The sequence below is a fragment of the Littorina saxatilis genome, linkage group LG5, assembly GCF_037325665.1.
Source record: "Littorina saxatilis isolate snail1 linkage group LG5, US_GU_Lsax_2.0, whole genome shotgun sequence".
Lineage (NCBI taxonomy): Eukaryota > Metazoa > Mollusca > Gastropoda > Littorinimorpha > Littorinidae > Littorina > Littorina saxatilis.
The window spans coordinates 27053290-27071414 of NC_090249.1; the positions used below are offsets into that span (position 1 = coordinate 27053290).

At 47.0% G+C, this 18125-nt stretch overlaps 1 protein-coding gene and 1 long non-coding RNA gene across 3 annotated transcripts in view; one reads left to right on the forward strand and one right to left on the reverse strand.

Annotated features, from left to right (window-relative positions):
- Positions 1-18125, reverse strand: part of LOC138966732 (high affinity 3',5'-cyclic-AMP phosphodiesterase 7A-like) — a 117346-nt gene that overhangs the window by 61327 nt on the left and 37894 nt on the right. The gene's annotated exons all lie outside the window — the stretch shown is intronic.
- Positions 16528-17558, forward strand: LOC138966735 (uncharacterized). Its single transcript, XR_011455748.1, has 2 exons — positions 16528-16672; positions 17118-17558. It is a non-coding gene; the product is annotated as an uncharacterized lncRNA (long non-coding RNA).

Below are 18125 nucleotides of genomic sequence, written 5' to 3' on the forward strand. Positions count from 1 at the left end.
ACAGAGCGGACAAAAATACATACACGGCCGGACTGTGCTTATAAATCAATTATCAATTTGTCAATTAAATGTTTTATCTTACTCGTGACAAGCGACCACGACGTGGCGTAACATCCATAGGGCCAGGGTGACGGGTGCGACCCGGTTACGTTCACCCCCCCCCCCCCCCCCCCCCCCCAGTCACTGAAGGGGTCAAATTCGAACACTTTCAATCCGTAATGGATGATCCCGCAGTCAGTTATCCCACACTGAACGACACTGGGCAACTGTTGTACATAACAGACGATGCTTGCTCTAGAAATCACCAGGCACACCCTCCTGGCGTCGATGAAAGCAACTGTTGGGTTTGTTCAATATGAATCTGCATCATAACTTTTCCACCCGAGTTTCTTAAAATTGAGCCTGTTTTACTGCCGAATTCCCAATGATTATGTGACCGCCAAAACTAGCGTCGCCCGATAACACGTATGAGGGTCGCTTTACGTCGTGTTTTACGTATCGCCTTTAATGGGGTCTCCTTTTGCGGGTCGCCTTTTGCAGGTTCGATCATTAGTGATTACGAAGGGAAATTGGTCGAAGTGGACCCCATCAAGCGTAAAGTCTTATGTTGGAGGTAAAAGAGGAGTAGTAACAAGCCGCTAACCTGAACTCCGCCTCGCACCTCGCAGGGAGAAAGGTCAACTGGCCACACGACAAGACGGGCGCGAGTGAAATGCCACGACTGACAGGCGGCTTGACAGGAAGGGGCTTTTGATGTGGGGAGGGGGAGGGGATTAGTGCTGCTGCTGCAATGCTTGTTTTCTTGTTTCCCGCCACGATGCTACCACCTGTCTACCTCACTGTACTCTACTGTAGTGGAGGAGTGGAAGGGTAGTAGTAGTAGATACACGAAGCCCAAGTCCAAGCGTCTTGTTTCAACTTTTTATTCAAGAAAACAATGCAAGGAAACGTAGAGGCCGAAGGCGAAACCCGTAGACAGCAAAGCAAGTGTAGTGTCGTGTTCAGCTGCTAGGAGCGAATGCATGCTCATGCCGGGGTCCGGCTTATACTTATAGCCCCGGCGCGGACTGCACAGAAAGCACCGTCCGCCGAGAATAAAAATCGCCTGAATACGGCCAGAAACACGGAATCTGTGTTTCTTACACTTGCTTTACCCTACGTTATTTAAACAAATACATAACCAATCATAACAAACAATACATCAAATTAAAGCTACGACCTTTAGCTTTCCATTGCAATAGATCACATTTCATAAAAACTTATATTTATTTAGTAGGATGCAAAAACAATGGTCCTAGTGAAGGCACTGAACCAACTTCAGTGCGGAAAATTACAAAACTCTCTAAACTGGAATAATGGACAAACTCATAAATCATACAGATAAAAAGAAGAACCCTAGACAAACATCATGATATGCGTTACTTGGGGGAAAATTATACATTGACTTAGTACGAAGCGGTAAAGTCCGAAAGTAAATGGAATCGGCTAAATTCCTGCGCGAGTACCTGTCTGCATAAATTAGCAATCTTTGCAGAGGAACCAAGCATCACTCATTACAACCAAATCCTTATAAACAAACTAAAATCATATGCAACATAGGTACGGGATATGTAATAGTGATACAAAAATGACAAAACAATGATTGAAAAGACAAAGATGAGTTTGTGAGAATCAATTTCTCTCAACGATACATGAAAACCGGTCAAGGTCAGAGTGACGCTTTGGTCAGTTCGAAGCATTATCGTAAATAACACAATAATATGCAGCCATCCAGCCTAATCAGTGACTTCTATGCAAACCTAAATATAATTAGGACCGTATCAAAGATAAAAGGGACTTTGAAAGATAGAAGTTAGGTAGATATATAAAGAAAGGTATTGTATTAGAATTTGCGCCGGCAAGGTGCGCGCGCATCATCGTATCGTCTGCTATGGGATGGGTTATCCCGTTTGTACTGTACACAAGGCTGTTTCGCTATGCGATGATTAGAGTGTTTAGGGTAGCGAAGTGCACTTTGCTACATCCCCCCCAACTCTTTTACATATCAGCGGCCGCGCTGATTTTAAGAAAAACAGGAAAGCCTAAGAGCTGAATTTATCAAACCATCTTAGATTATCCAAAAAGAGAAAAATTGCGAAAACTTTGCCTATGACTTTCACATATGTCACTGAGAAAATCGACAGTTACAAAAACATGTTCTCGTGATCAGTACCAGCTTTGCTAAATCAAAAGTGAGGCCTGCATTTTACAAAGTGTCTCACATATGATCAAAGTACTGCGTCAAAAACATAAAAGTGCAAACAATCAGGAATTTCATGGGAAAACATTGCTACAATTATCAAATTTTCTCCACTGAGAAAAAGTAACACAATGTCAACACTACCATACAAAAATGCAACCTTCATCCCCACCAATCCGTTTAGTTGATAATATAGGATTTCTCTTTCAATGTGTGTTCTTGTATGCACAAGCTCAACACTTCACAAAAACTCTCGCTCACGGCTTTACAGTAAAGGCATCTTACTATATCACCACGTCATGAGTTAGATACGAGTTCATTACCCAAAATATATGTGTCAACCATAATTCCCGTTCATCAATTGTGGGGGTTTCTGCGCCTAAATCGTAAATAGGTAGCTTTACGGGCCAATGGCACTGAGGGCTTAACTTTGGACTTTTAACCGACTACTATTCAGACCTTACTGATCTCCAGAAATAATATGTGATGAAAACGGGGAAAAAATCTCAACGATACACATGGGTTACGATACACTCGCGAGTTTTATGTGCAAAACATTATTTAGCCCAGTTGAATGCTAGTACTAGTAGAATTGTTCTTTAGCTGAATCAGTCAAATTCAGCCTACCGAGTAAACGATCATTCAAAAAATAAAATCAAGTTAATTGTTACCTTGCATGCAAGCAATTCGTTGTGACCGGCGAGGTGCTGGTACCGGTTGAGCAACAGGTGCAGGAGGAGGCACAGCAACCACAGCCGGACCCGCAAGAGCCGCAGGTCTGGGCCTTGGAAGTGTGATCCAGAGTTCGTCATCACTGTCACTCTCAGAGTCTGTTTCACTCGGCACTGAGGTAGCCGAAGACGGTGTATCTTCGTCTTGATTGTCAAGAGTCTCGGAGGCTGGCAGCAAGTCCTTTCTATTGACCGCTCGCTCCGCGCCACCAGCTAAAGGCGCGACGAGGTAGACGTGCTGATGTTCAGCGACGCGGCAGGTCACCCTGTAGATGTCTGGCTTCCAATAGTCCTGGATTTTGTTGCGCCCCAGGACCCGGTTCCGCAGGTAGACGTGGTCACCAACGTTGAGGCCGTGGTCTGCAGCGCGTCTGTCAGTGAGCGCTGTCCTCTTGACCACCGCCTGTTGAAGGTGGTCAAAGGCCTTCTGATGAGCCTCTGTCAGACGCAGGCGATGTTGCCGCACCCAGTCGATGGTGCCGCTGGCTGCTGGGGCTGGGAAGCCCAACATGTCGTCAACGGGCAGCCTGGGTTGTTGCCCGAAGAGCAGGAAGTGTGGTGCGAAGCCCGTGGACGCATGGGGTGTGTTGTTGTAGGCCTGGACCAGCTCCGGGAGATGAAGGGGCCACCTGGTCTTCTGCTCGTGGTGCAGGGAGCGTAACAGGTTATGCATTGACCTGTTAAACCGTTCGCACTGGCCGTTGCCCTGCGGATGATACGGTGTGGTGCGACTCTTTTTGATGCCGTACATGTCGCAGAGTTCCTTTATGAGTTTGGATTCAAAGTCTCTGCCCTGGTCACTGTGGATTCGCTCCGGAACCCCGAAGCGCTGGAACCAGTTGTTGACCAGGACTTTCGCCACCGTCGCAGCTTCTTGATTCCTGGTGGGAATCGCCTGTGTGAACTTGCTGAAGACATCAGTGAGGACGAGGACGTTCTCGCGGTTGTCGCTGGCAATTTCTAGCTTGGTGAAGTCCACGGCGAGGACCTGAAGAGGGCGGCTGGCCAGCAGAGGCGTAGAAGTGGTGTGGGTCGTCGAGGGGAGACGACCCATACAGCAGCGCTGACAGTTGTCGAGGTACTGCTTCACCTGGCTGTACATTGCTGGCCAGTAGACCCGGGACCGAAGAAGTTGCATGGTTCTGTCGTAGCCCTGATGACCCATGTTGTCGTGTAGCATGGCTAGGACATCTGGACGGAGCGTTGACGGCAAGACGAGCTGGAACTGGGGCCCGTGGATGGAGTCAGTTACCTTTCTATAGAGGACGCCATCTCTCAGATAGAGACGGTCGTGCTGTTGTACAAGACTGCGCAGCTGACGGTCTTGGCCTGTGGCAGGTTTGGTGGGCCAGGTCGTTAAAACAGGCCCGATGGTGGTGTCTTCCCTCTGAAGCCGTTGTAGTTCTGTGGACGACAGCCGAGGGAAGATTGTCTCAGGCTCTGCTTTTGTGTCTGGATGATGGAAGGCGGGAGCGACGTCTGGGATGGCGGCAGCCTGTCGCTCGCAGCAGATTTGTTGCGCTGCTGCCAATTCAGGGGGGAGGGAGGTGGACGTCGTGGGAGAGGGAAATGACGGGGGCATCCTGGAGAGAGCGTCAGCGGGGTTTGTTTTCCCTGGCTGGTATTTGATCGTAAAATTGAACTGAGCCAGTTGGGCTGCCCAGCACTGTTCCAGAGCTCCGAGGGGGGCCGTTTTGTAGTGGACCAACGGGTTGTTGTCCGTGAGGACGGTAAATGTGGCCCCCAGCAGGTAGTGTCTGAATTTTTCGGAGATTGCCCATTTTATCGCCAGGAATTCCAGCTTCATGCTGCTGTATGCAGCCTGGTTTTTCTCTGTCGGCCGCAATCGTCGACTCGCGTAGGCGATGACTCTGCATCGTCCTTCCTGTTCTTGGGAGAGGATGGCGCTAAGTCCGTCGTGGCTGGCGTCTGTCTCCAGGATGAAAGGCTGCTTGAAGTCAGCGTAGGCAAGGACTGGGGCCGAGGTCAGGGCTCGCTTCATGGCGTCGAAAGTGGCTTGATGCGTGTCTTGCCAGAGGTGCCTCAGGTCTGTTTTCTTCTTCTTCTTGGTGCCTTTTTCGGCCTCTGCCACCAGGTCGTGCAGAGGACCCGCGAGCTTCGAAAACTTGGCAATGAAGCGCCGGTAATAGCTTGCGAACCCGAGGAAACTGCGGACTTCAGTGGTGGTCGTGGGCGTAGGCCAGTTGACCACGGCGTCGACCTTGCCGGCTTCACAGCTGATGCCCTCTGCCGAAATTGTGTGGCCCAAATAGGTGACCTGGCGGCGAAGGAACTGACACTTGTCTGGACGGATCTTGAGGCCGGTCTTGATAAGACGTTCCAGCAGGCGGTCGAGGTGTTCCAGGTGCTCGTCAAAGGTCTTTGAGTAGACGAGGAGGTCGTCCAGGTAGACGAGCAAGAACTGGAACAAGAACTCTGACATCGTGGTCTGCATAAGACGCTGGAACGTGGCTGGGGCAGAGATGAGTCCCATGGGCATGCGTGTGTATTCGTAGAGGCCCATGGGGGTGACAAACGCCGTCTTGTGCTGGTCCGCCGGGTCCATCGCGATCTGGTGGTAGCCGCTGGCCAGGTCGAGGGTCGAGAAGTACTGAGACCCCACCAGTGCGTCGAAGGACTCCTGGATTCGTGGCAGCGGGTAGGCGTCGCCGACTGTCTTGGAATTGAGCCGGCGGTAGTCGACGCAGAGGCGGATGGAGCCGTCCTTCTTCCTGACGATGACGATTGGGGCAGCGTAAGGGCTATGGCTCTCTGTGATGATATTGCGGTCAAGCAGCTCCTTCAGATGCTCTTGCACCTCCTTGAAATTGTTTGGGGGAATGCGGCGGTAAGGCTGGGCGACAGGTTTGGAGTCTGTCGTCCTCAATTTGTGGTGGACGGCGTCGCAGTAGCCCAAGTCTGCTGGAGTGGTCTGGAACGCGTCAGCTCGTTTGCTCAGCAGCTCTTCGAGGCGTTGCTTCTGGCTGCTGGTTCCATCGAAGTCTGGCAGATGGAATGGAGCTGGTGCCGGTGTTTTCGTGTCTCCTGAAGACAGGCGCTGCGTGGAGATGACTAGCTCGTTGACTGTAGCGCTGTAGGTGACGTCGAACTGGCTCTCGACTGTGTCAGTGGCGTGCAGTGTGGCGATCGGCGTTCTGGCAGGCAGCGTCTTGTCCTCAGGAGAGAGGTTTGCAATCCTGATGAACCGGCAGGAGGGGTCCCCAGCGACCAAGGTGGGGACAGTCAGCAGACCGCCAGGAAGGGGATGGGAAAGAGGAGAAGCCAGCAATTGCCGAGTGTACCTCTGGTTGCTGGTAACCCGGATTGTGGCCATGGAGTAGGCAGGGATTGAGCAGGGAGTGGAAGTCCGAGCTAGACCACGTGTTGAGTTGCGATCTAGTCGAACTTCCCGGACAGCAGCTTGCAGGGAAGGAGGGAGGTTGGACATCTGGGGCAGGCAAGTTGAAAGGACGTTCATGCCCACCAAGACCGGCAGTCGCTTCTTGCGGTTCTGCATGAACGGCTCGGTAGGCTCCTTGACGACAAGGACTGGAACATCCTTGCAGAGGTGGCCCAGGATGGAGATGTCGACGACGATGACCCCGGAGTAGGGAACTTCAGCGCCGTTGACAGCTCGAAGGGTGACGTGGCAGGCACTGATGTCGCAGTGGGCGAGATGCTGGGCCACCCATGTGTCGGTGACGGTCGTCACCTCACTGCCTGTGTCGAGTAGAGCTTCGGCCGGGCGTCCGTTGATTGAGATATCGGCAGTTGGACACTGGCCGGTGAGTGATGTCTTCTTCTTCCTACCCCCCGCTGAATGTTTTGTGACAGCGGGGGTTAGAAGTTTCCCTGCTGCTGGTATGACTGCTGCTGGTGCTGTTGTTGTTGCTGTTGTCGGGGCCGATGCCGCTGTTTGTTGTGGTACCGCTGTTTCTGGAAGCAGTCGGATTCCCGGTGGCCGACTCTGCCACACCAGTTGCACTGGGGTTGATGGTTCTGCTGTTGGTGATGGTGGTACGTCGGTGCAGCTGGTGGTGGTGGTACGTAGGTGCAGCTGGTGGTGGTTGTGACGCCAGTTGTAGCTTGAGCGACTCTGTCTCCGTGGTGAGGGCAGCGATGCGTGCTTCGAGCCTTGCGATGGAGGGGTCCGGTGCAGCGAAGACTTGTTCAGCTGTTGCTTCAGCAGGGCTATCTTCCCGCATCCATCGCATGGCCTCGCTGGTGACCTCGTCGAAGGTGGCGGCCGGCTTTTCTCGCAGGAAGCGGCACATGTCACGCTTCAGGGATTGTGGGTGGAGTCCTGTGGCGAAGGTCTTGCGCAGCGTATTGTCGTTCAGTGTGTTGGCCTCGGCAGCATTGGTCTTGGCCCACACAGCGCGTAGGTGGCTGGCGTACTCGCTAACGGACTCGCCGAGACCCTGTTGTCGTCTGTGGAAGGCGGCAGCCAGCGCGACACTATCTCGCTGGTCGCCCCACGTCTGCTCCAAGATGGCGTAAATTTTGGCCGGCGTGTTGACCTCAGCTGCTGGTCGCCTGATGACCTCCTGTCGAGCCCTTCCGTCCAGCGCTCCAAGGATCCATGCCGCTGCAGCAAGTGCAGGGACCGTCTGTAGCTGCAGGATCAGCTTGGCCTCTTGGATAAAAGTCTCGGCGCAGTCGCCCTCGCCGGTGAAACGCCTCAGCTTGCAGAGCCGCAGGTTGGGGGTGTTTGCCTCGTCCGCCATGTTTGCCTGTACTGTCTTCTTTCAGTTGATGCTTCTGTACCCTGCTGCGCAGCGCCAAATGTAGTGGAGGAGTGGAAGGGTAGTAGTAGTAGATACACGAAGCCCAAGTCCAAGCGTCTTGTTTCAACTTTTTATTCAAGAAAACAATGCAAGGAAACGTAGAGGCCGAAGGCGAAACCCGTAGACAGCAAAGCAAGTGTAGTGTCGTGTTCAGCTGCTAGGAGCGAATGCATGCTCATGCCGGGGTCCGGCTTATACTTATAGCCCCGGCGCGGACTGCACAGAAAGCACCGTCCGCCGAGAATAAAAATCGCCTGAATACGGCCAGAAACACGGAATCTGTGTTTCTTACACTTGCTTTACCCTACGTTATTTAAACAAATACATAACCAATCATAACAAACAATACATCAAATTAAAGCTACGACCTTTAGCTTTCCATTGCAATAGATCACATTTCATAAAAACTTATATTTATTTAGTAGGATGCAAAAACAATGGTCCTAGTGAAGGCACTGAACCAACTTCAGTGCGGAAAATTACAAAACTCTCTAAACTGGAATAATGGACAAACTCATAAATCATACAGATAAAAAGAAGAACCCTAGACAAACATCATGATATGCGTTACTTGGGGGAAAATTATACATTGACTTAGTACGAAGCGGTAAAGTCCGAAAGTAAATGGAATCGGCTAAATTCCTGCGCGAGTACCTGTCTGCATAAATTAGCAATCTTTGCAGAGGAACCAAGCATCACTCATTACAACCAAATCCTTATAAACAAACTAAAATCATATGCAACATAGGTACGGGATATGTAATAGTGATACAAAAATGACAAAACAATGATTGAAAAGACAAAGATGAGTTTGTGAGAATCAATTTCTCTCAACGATACATGAAAACCGGTCAAGGTCAGAGTGACGCTTTGGTCAGTTCGAAGCATTATCGTAAATAACACAATAATATGCAGCCATCCAGCCTAATCAGTGACTTCTATGCAAACCTAAATATAATTAGGACCGTATCAAAGATAAAAGGGACTTTGAAAGATAGAAGTTAGGTAGATATATAAAGAAAGGTATTGTATTAGAATTTGCGCCGGCAAGGTGCGCGCGCATCATCGTATCGTCTGCTATGGGATGGGTTATCCCGTTTGTACTGTACACAAGGCTGTTTCGCTATGCGATGATTAGAGTGTTTAGGGTAGCGAAGTGCACTTTGCTACACTACTCAATACGTTATCTTTGGACCTCACGAGCCTCCAATCTCTCGGGGCGGGGACGTAGCTCAGTTGGTAGCGCGCTGGCTTTGTAGCCAGTTGGTCGCTGTCAGCGTGGGTTCGATCCCCACGTTCGGCGAGAGATTTATTTCTCGGAGTCAACTTTGTGCTGACTCTCTTCGGTGTCCAAACACCCCCGTGTGCACACATGCGCACGAGAAAGATACCACGTTCACAGTGAGGGTCTCGGGGCTTGGAGAGCACGAAGACACGCATGCATCATCTCTCATCTCTGATTGTCATGATCGTGTTTCGATGCTTTGACGAGACAAACCCAGTGCTGGTGTGTCCAAGAAGACAGCCACAGCGGGCTTGTTCGAATCAAAGTATCACACCATATCTTCAGCGTATTACCAATGCCTGTCCCAATATAGACCAGTTGGTCTAAGAGGACGTTAAACCCTAATAGTCAGTCAGTCCAATCTCTCTCTCTCTCTCTCTCTCTCTCTCTCTCTCTCTCTCTCTCTCTCTCTCTCTCTCTGTCTCTCTCTCTCTCTCTCTCTCTCTCATGCTTTCTCTGTTCCGCACATACACTCTCTTTTCCACACACACGCACAATATCTTTTCTTTTTTTTTAAATAAACTCTGATTCTGTTTGTCTCTCTCTCCAATATATATACACACTTTCTCGTTTTAACACACGCACTTTCTTTTTTTTCACACACACACACACACACACACACTCAGATTTCACTCTACCATGCTAAATGTGTCAATGTGCATGGGGAGGGGAGGGAAAGGGGGGGAGGGGAAGGGGAAGGGGGGGGGGGGGCGCGACGCGAAACAGTCTGGCAGGTACATATAAACTGTGAAAGTTATGCTACGGATAAAATGAACAAGAGTTAAAATGCCAAGGCTATCTATGGTACCAGAAATGAAATACACGACACGGCTCTCAGGGTTTCTCGACTCCATTAAAAAGAAATTAACCCAAGAAAACAACGATCAGAAAGTGGATGTGGGGGAAGGGTTAAACAGACACTAAACAGATATTCTAGAAGCCTTGCTGTAAATGCAATAACAGATCTGCAGGTTAGGATCCAGGGTAATAAGATGATCAATGGTACACTGAATACAAGTAACAACATACTATTTGTGACGTTCGGTATTTGCCCCTGGATTGAGTACAGCACAACCGGGGCACTAAAACAGACCAGGAAAACTAGGTGCGGAATGGATGTGGAAAGGTCTGATAGATAGTTCCAGACACTGCCACACGGGAGAAAAAAACAGATCGATGGTAGCGGCGATAAAATCCTCTTTTTTTCTTCTTTTTTTTAATGAATTTTGATTTCTGACAGTCTGGCAAATAATTGGGTGTGGGGATTTGAACTATGGCACATACTTGTACGTGATATGGTAGAGAGAACAAAACATACATAAGGAAGCGTGCCCATTAAGGTGTTTAGCCTTCTTGGAACCACGTTAAAGACGCTCAGAAAATAGGCGACATAACTAAACTCGTGTGTGCCCGAGGGAAGGGCAGGTTTAGTGAACGGGTGTAAGGGGGGTCGGTCAAACCGACATTTAATCGGCGGTAGGTAAAAATGGGAAACATTTCCAAGTTCATTTAGAATTGAAATACACAAAATCAATGTCTGAAAATAGATCTAACCACTCATCAAACCACAGGCCAAGTTCATTGTGAACTGGGTCAATTCCAGAAGCACGTTTTGCCCCCTTTGTTGCGTCATTAGTGTGTTAACTTCATGGTGTCTTGCTGCAATCTCGGGTCTCTCACTCGAAAATATGGAGAGAATTTGTCAAAATCGTGCAAAAGAATGAAAAACAGGAATGGCCATTTGTCAAGCCGTTTGCAATACATGAAAATAATCAATATTCACGCCGCAAGGTAGGCAAATGGTGTTAGCCAGCTTGAGAAAGTTTCTTAATTGACGTTTTCCACCGGAGTGGACAGGTCCATTGCTTACGACTGTCTGGATTTTGAGCGACATGTCCAACAGAGAGAGGGGACAGAGAGCTCGTTCGTTTTACATAATCAAGTTCACAAACTTTCAGAACACTTTCAAACACAAACATTTTCCCCAGAGTCATGTATTCTACTGCCTACCTCCACACATCAAAGAGTTCAACAACAACAACAATACGATATGGATCGACAAAAATAACAAATCAATACGAAAACGACTTACCCTAATCGTGAGGCAAAAACAGTACACGAAGACAATGGCCATAATCGCAAGAATAACTTGCCCAACCCAAGGAGTGTCGCCCATTATCGAACTAAAGCTTAACACGCAGGCATCCAACTGAGGAAACAAAAGTGATAAATTGCGACAGAAGAATATCCCGACAGAATGGTTACGCTGTACGATGCACTTCATTCTTCAGGTCAGATGGAACATCGCCATGTGCACCGACGTCATTGTTAGTTTCAGCAGACGCGCCAGGAAAATGCGTAATCAAAATGACGACATTATTGTTTGGCCAAGTCAAGGAAAGAGCTTCTACCAGGGATTTTGGACAAGACGTTTCACGACGTAAAACTGATAGAGACGCTCTATTTCGAATTTAGATACAGATCTTTTCCCTAAACTTAGTTTTCTATGCATGCGAAACACAGGTGAACGTCGGTATTTGCACACAAAAATTGTCAAAAACCGCAACATTGTGCTGACAAATTTCAACCTTTCTTTTTCTCCACTGCTCAAAAAAAGGTGCAGTCACCGTGACGTTTGCCCTCAGTAGAAACGGGGGGTGGGGTGGGGGGCGTGAAAAGAGAGAGAGAGAGAGAGACAGACAGACAGAGAGAGAGACAGACAGACAGACACATATATATACATACAGACAGAGGCACATTGACTTGGGGGCCTAGTTGATAAACCTTAAAGAGACAGTGCTGCTTCCCTATGCGTGCACAGATCCCCGTGGGCTTTCAGACACGCTTCTGGTGTTTCTCCATTTTGAAAAATGCCAAGTTTCATGGACTTTCCTGCAAGGAGTCGAACACTGCAATTTTGCGACGAATTTATTTTTAATCAACATCATTATCCTGGCAGGTAAGCAAAAGACTGAACAAGAAAATTGGTTGATTAAAATCAACATGGCCGAAGCAATGTTTTCATAAAAGAAGCGGTATTGTACGGGCACATGTTGAATTTGGGTTACATGTGTTGCAGAGTATTTGAAAATCCGTAGGCATAAAAACATGCAAAGAAGAGTGATAGGTCCTGTTGTGAATATAGTCAAGTGCATAAATTGATTACTTATGTTTCACACTAGTTTTGCTGTTACAGCAGTCCCTCTTATGAACGGACACCCTTGGGCCAGTGCAAACCTGTCCGTACATTGCAGGTGGCCGGTCACGGGAGAGCACCCCCCCCCCCCCCCCATCACACACACTCTGGCACACTGACGGACTGAGTGAGTCTTTGCTACTGGTGAACGAGCTCTACTTGTCCTAAAACAATAAGGTCAAACTACTACAACTTATAACTGAAAGGTAAAACAAGAAGAGCAAACGCTCGATCGAGTCACTTTCGCAGTTCTGAATATTATATGAGGCATCAGATGGACAGGAAGAAATTGCTATTCACAACACAATACAGATGTAAATAATTTGATGTAAAGAATAATCCTATAAAGTTTGAATCAAATCCGATGAATAGTTTCAGAGATATGATATTTCAATTTTTTTCCTTCAAGACATACCTGTGACCTTGAAAAAGGTCAAAGGTCACCAAAGCAGACGTCAAAGTGTAGAGGTCACTGGGAGTCACGTTCACATAAAATTTGAGCCCGGTCACTTTTATAGTTTCCGAGAAAAGCCCAACGTTAAGTTGTGTGTTGCCGAACAGAAAAGGCTAGTTATCTCCCTTGTTTTTCTGATAACGTTCGTAAAAGGCTACAGATGTAAATACTTTGATGTAAAGAATAATCCTACAAAGTTTCAATCACATCCGATGAACTTTGTCAAAGATATAAAATGTCTAATTTTTCCTTTGACGCTGACCTGTGACCTTGAAAAAGGTCAAAGGTCAACGAAACCATCGTTAAAGTGTAGAGGTCATTGGAGGTCACGACTAAACAAAATATGAGCCCGATCGCTTTGATAGTTTCCGAGAAAAGTCCAACGTTAAGGTGGTGTCTACGGACGGCCGGCCGGACGGCCGGCCGGACGGCCGGCCGGCCGGCCGGACAGCCGGCCGGCCGGACAGACTAACACTGACCGATTACATAGAGTCACATTTTCTCAAGTGACTCAAAAAACTGTCCTGTAAAAATGACGTTAAATCAACGGTGTCAGAAAAAGAGAGATAAAAGAAATCCTCAAATTCCTGAGGATACAGGCACCCCATGAAAGCAGCCACGAACATACTCACAGAGGCACACATGCTTGTGCAGATACTTTGCAAAAATATGAATTGAAAACCTGCATATGTGGTAATTTCTGTTGTTTGTGTGTGGCTTTATTGAATACTTCAGGCAGTGACTTTTCCCTGTCCAGTTTTCTCTTTCGTCTCTCTTACCCCTCGCTTACCCCCTCACCCTCCACTCCCTTTACCCAGCCCCGACAGCACAAATTTGTAATCTGCAAGGCAGAGTACACATTTTCTAAAAGGAAGACTACTCCTCTATATATCTTCCAGCTGTCTCCACCATAAGCCAAGTGGTCGAGTCTTATACCCCCTTTCCACACAACCGTTCTAGGTCCCGTTCCCGTACCGACCAAGCACGGGAGGGATCGGGACAGAAGCGCAATGAATGTAACTGATCGTTAACGGAAATGCTTTGAACGGTAGGGTCAGTAGGGACGGCTGGGTTTGGGCTGCATGTTCAAATTTTTAGCCGTTCCCCTCCTCCCGATCAGAATGAACGGTAATGGAACCTCAACCCATCGGTAACGGAACGCTTGGATCGTTAAAGGAACTTAAAACAACGGTAACGCAACGGTAGCGCTCTCACACACTGAGTTGTCATACCCGCATTCCACACACCCGTTCTAGGTCCCGTTCCCTTACCGACCAAGGACGGCTGCCACTATGGTCAGACGCTGCTGAAAGATGCCAAAAAACGGCCGTGTGCGCAGCGTTCCATTGTTGTGGCAGCATTCCTTGGTTGGTACGGGAACGGGACAAAGAACGGTTGTGTGGAATGGGGGTATAACTTTTGACACCGACAAACTGAAGACTGAATGAACAGATCTATGAGGTAACCGTCTCAATGGTCCAGGCTCAGGAAACAAAGAGTATAATTATATGGCCTGGGGCGATTGTAGCTTCCCTTCTTTGTGTCCGATAGACAAGGACAATAAATAGTAGAGCATAGTGCAATTTCATGTTGGCATCTTCTCCACTGAAAGCTATAACCCAGACTGAAGACCAAAGTGCTTTACCCCACTTCTGACCCGAATCACCCCCCTCCTGCTAGGTACACGTGCATTCAAGTTAACCTCTGCTTTGACCTGTGTGCCAGGAGTCGGATGAGAGAGAGAGAGAGAGAGAGAGAGAGAGAGAGAGAGAGACACACACACACACACATACACACACATAGACAGACATAGAAAGACAGAAGCGGAGAGACTCAGAGGGAGACACAGACAAAGACATACATACAGAGAGAGAGAGAGAGAGAGAGAGAGAGAGAGAGAGAGAGAGAGAGAGAGAGAGAGAGAGAGAGAGAGAGACAGACAGACAGAGAGAGAGACAAAGAGAGAGAGACAGAGAGAGACAGACAGACAGAGAGAGAGACAAAGAGAGAGACAGAGAGAGAGAGAGAGAGAGAGAGAGAGAGAGAGAGAGAACTGTAACTGATCTCGTGAGAACAGTAACAAAACGAGACATGTCACCTCTCCGAATGCATTCCAATAGATGACCGCTCCTGCGGCCATCAAAAAGCCGAAGTAAACGAGGCGGATGTACCCGATCAGGTCCCGCACGTGAACTAATTACGTCAACAGACAACATGGAAGTCTAGTGCCGTGGTAGTAGTAGTCTCGACGAGAGAAACAGTTCTCTCTATATTTTGGTAGTTCACGTCAAGAAATTGTGCTTGATTACATAAGAAAATTGTAAAACAAAGTATTTGGTTCCATTTTGGCTTGTCGCGCACAGTCTTCGGACGTGGAACGTGATTACGGGAAATGTTGATCACATTTTGACGGGAGATGCGAACTGACAAACCGAATAAAGTTTTGTTTGGCTCGCAACACTAAAGGTGTGTGTAGTCATCTGTGGGATAGGTGTGTGAATGCTACGACAATAAGACAAAAAGTTGCTTCAACGGTGCTCTGATGCGCATTCCATCTTCAACCTTTAAAGGCACACTCAGCTTCACGTAAACCATCTGTTTCTGGTCACAGACACTGCCAGGCTTTTACACACAGTACAAACACCCTTTCGTTTAAACACTCACCGCTTGAGAACATCCTAGGTGCCCTCCGTAAAGAGCGAGCATTTTTCAAAGAATTTATTTTTGCGTGGCCGGCCGGATTGTCTAGTACCACAATCCGACGCCTCGTTTTGGCGCTAGACCTAACTTTTAAAATCTAAACAAGAAGAGCAAACGCTCGATCGAGTCACTTTCGCAGTTCTGAATATTATATGAGGCATCAGATGGACAGGAAGAAATTGCTATTCACAACACAATGAGTCACGTTCACATAAAATTTGAGCCCGGTCACTTTTATAGTTTCCGAGAAAAGCCCAACGTTAAGTTGTGTGTTGCCGAACAGAAAAGGCTAGTTATCTCCCTTGTTTTTCTGATAACGTTCGTAAAAGGCTACAGATGTAAATACTTTGATGTAAAGAATAATCCTACAAAGTTTCAATCACATCCGATGAACTTTGTCAAAGATATAAAATGTCTAATTTTTCCTTTGACGCTGACCTGTGACCTTGAAAAAGGTCAAAGGTCAACGAAACCATCGTTAAAGTGTAGAGGTCATTGGAGGTCACGACTAAACAAAATATGAGCCCGATCGCTTTGATAGTTTCCGAGAAAAGTCCAACGTTAAGGTGGTGTCTACGGACGGCCGGCCGGACGGCCGGCCGGACAGACTAACACTGACCGATTACATAGAGTCACTTTTTCTCAAGTGACTCAATAATAAATTGACAGCTTGTGACACAAACATTCTTAAACCATAAAAGAGTTCTTTTTTCATCAAGATAAGATCAGTACAACTCGAAGTTTTGAACGGTTTTGTTTTTTAAAAGGAGCCCAAGCCACACAAGGTCGTGTTTCCCCAAGCAGACGAATTTTCTGCATATCGCTTGCTTCTTTGAAACTAACCGCCCGCCGATAAGTTATTGTGACTCGCAGTCGTTTGTTGCATTTTAGATTCAGAGGTACACAATAACGTGCTATGGATACAGCGAGTCGCATTGAAATCACAAACTGACGACGAAATTGTGAAAAAAAAGGAAAGTGTGTGACACAGGTCCGCGATGCCTCTGGGGTAAAATAAACCACGAAATCTGGTGTGTGGTTTACGCAAGCTAAATAGCCATCAAAACGAACTGTGTCATTTAATGCTGTTAAATGCTATTGCAAGTGGGTTCCATAAGGTTAGAACTGCTTATGTATCGATTGGAGATTGGATTTCCCTTCTTTGAGTCATGTGACGTCAGAGGCCGACAAAACTTTATGTATCGATTGGAGATTGGATTTCCCTTCTTTGAGTCATGTGACGTCAGAGGCCGACAAAACTTTATAATTTGGCTTTTCAGGTTGACCGAAACTTCAAAGGAACTAAAAAAAAAACAACGTCATGTGTTTGATTGCATGTGTGTGTGCTGTTCAATGTCAAAACAACAACAAAGTGAGTACATGACGTGTGTTTTGCAGTTCCTTTGAAGTTTCGGTCAACCTGAAACGCCCAAATATGAAGCTTATGTGTTTGATTGCATACATGTGGATTGCATGCATGTGTGTGTGTGTGCTCGTTCAATCGTCAAAACAACAACAAAGTCATAAGTACCTGAAAGGAATTCGATCGATACATAAATGTTATTTGCGTGTTTGACCAAAATATGACATTTTACACAGATCTCGACAGTCATTGTTCACCTCGACCGCCAGCGCGGTCTCGGAGAACAATGACTGTCTCGATCTGTGTAAAATGTCATATTTTGGTCAAACACGCAAATAACGTATAATAATTTGGCTTTTCAGGTTGACCGAAACTTCAAAGGAACTCAACAAAAAAAACGTCATGTGTTTGATTGCATGTGTGTGTGCTGTCCAATGTCAAAACAACAACAAAGTGAGTACATGACGTGTATTTTGTAGTTCCTTTGAAGTTTCGGTCAACCTGAAACGCCCAAATATGAAGCTTATGTGTTTGATTGCATACATGACTGTGGATTGCATGCATGTGTGTGTGTGCTCGTTCAATCGTCAAAACAACAACAAAGTCATAAGTACCTGAAAGGAATTCGATCGATACATAAATGTTATTTGCGTGTTTGACCAAAATATGACATTTTACACAGATCTCGACAGTCATTGTTCACCTCGACCGCTAGCGCGGTCTCGGAGAACAATGACTGTCTCGATCTGTGTAAAATGTCATATTTTGGTCAAACACGCAAATAACGTATATTATTGTGAGAAGATTTAAATCGTTCCGTAAACCCTTTGAGACAGACTGGGGCTTTAACCAAACAAACACAATCTAATCCAAAGAATAGAGAAAAACAGACAGATGGAGTGGTATGATATCAAAATCTGAGCACAAGTGCCATGTACGATGCAAATACACAAAGTATAAAATAAAAGAATTAAGTGGGTAGGGAGGGGGCAGACAGAGAAAGACCAAAACAAAATCATTTGACTGGGATTGCTCAAGCGAATAAGTCAGCACATGCACAAGTATATTGCTTCTCCAGGCTTTATCGTATCAAAGATCAGAATAACAAGAAGGGCAAAGCCCATACGACTCACATGCTTGACCTTGACCTTTACATGACCTTGACCTTCAGGGTCAAGGTCAAATAACTAAACCTAGCAATGACATCATACACTAAGAACTGCTTTACACATTTTTCCTACCAAAATACATGTGACCTTGACCCAAGGTCAAGGTCATCCAAGGTCATGCAACACAAAGCTGTTAATTCAAGACATAGGAAGTACAATGGTGCTTATTGGCTCTTTCTACCATGAGATATGGTCACTTTT